Consider the following 1,580-nt stretch of genomic DNA (forward strand, 5'->3'; position numbering starts at 1 on the left):
GTTACGTATTGTTCAGTACTGTACTGTACTGAATAGAACGTTGTGTCACACAGTTTGGGAATTTCGAGATGGCAAAGTTAGAGAAGCAAATGAGTGTGTATTAAATTTTGCATGAAACTCAAGAAAACCTTTGCAGAGACACACCAATTGATGCAGGAAGCCTACAATGATGAGTGCTTCAGCCATACTCAGTGGTACGAATGGTTCACACGGTTTAAAGTGGAAGTTAAAGATGACCCTCGTTCAGGACACCCTTCAACATCTACCAATGACACTTGTGTCAAGAACGTCAACAAAATTGTGCATGCCAATCGAAGACTGACTGTCCGAGAGATTTCAGAAGAATGTAACATTTCAGTTGGATCATGTCATGAAATCTTGGGATGCACTGTGTTGCCGCCAAGTTGGTCCTATGGCTCATGAGTCAAGACCAGAAAGACCTTTGCTTCACAATCTGTGAAGAGCTTTAGGATTCCTCAAATGAGAATGAGATGTTCCTTAAGAGAATCATAACTGGTGAAGAGAAACTGGTCTACAGTTATGATGTTGAGTCCAAGGTTCAATCTTCACAATGGGTCAGGACTGGTTCTCCAAGACCAAAAAAAGGTTGTAAAGGCAAATGTCAAAGCCATTCTGATAGTTTTCTTTGACTTTGAAGGATTAGTTCATTATGAATTCATGCCACAGGGACAAACAGTTCATCAATGGTACTATCAGGACATGTTGCGATGCCTGCAAGAAAATGTGACAAGGAAACGGCCTGAAATGTGATAGAAAATTCATGGCTCTTGCATCAAGATAACACCCCTGCACATTCATTCCTGTTGCTGCAGGAGTATTACACAAAAAACAAAAACACTGTGCTGTCTCATCCTCTATAGTCTCCAGACCTGGTCCCTGCAGATCTTTTTATTTCAAAGTTGAAAACCACATTGAAAGGATGAAGATTTGCAGTGATATGCAAGATAAAAGAAAATTCACAAATGGCACTTCGCACGATCCAGCAAGAGGTGTGTCAAGACTGTTTCCAGAAGTGGAAATGGTATTGGGAGCAGTGTATCAATTGTGGTGGATGGTATTTTAAAGGACACCATGCATAATAACTAAAATGTAAGCATAGGAAAATTTTGTGGACAAAATTCCGAAGTTTTTGAAAAGACCTCTCATTTACATGCCTTGTGTAAAGTTAGCATTATTTTTCTTATTTGTTTGTAAATGAAAAAGAGGAATTTAAAAGGATTAAGTATTTATGTAATTTAACCAATGTTATTGTGTGTTAAACTGTTTTCTCTGCCCCAGCTGAACATTTAGTGTAAACCAGCACTGTTCATTCAGAGACAGGATCTAGACCTAAAGTTAAATAGCCACTGAACTAAAGAAAGCTCTATAGTTCATTTTAAAGCTGTTAGCTGAAATCTTATTTATTTTTATTTCTTACCTGATGCTCTATGACCTTATTAACTATTGTATTTATTAAATGGTCAGTTAAAAATAAAGGAGAGCTTGTGAACTACGTGATGACTAAATTAAGCAGTGCCTTCAGTTGTTAAGAGTCAGTTGTTAGGTTAAGTGAATTAAAT

Source organism: Schistocerca serialis, chromosome 4 (assembly GCF_023864345.2).
Source record: "Schistocerca serialis cubense isolate TAMUIC-IGC-003099 chromosome 4, iqSchSeri2.2, whole genome shotgun sequence".
NCBI lineage: Eukaryota > Metazoa > Arthropoda > Insecta > Orthoptera > Acrididae > Schistocerca > Schistocerca serialis.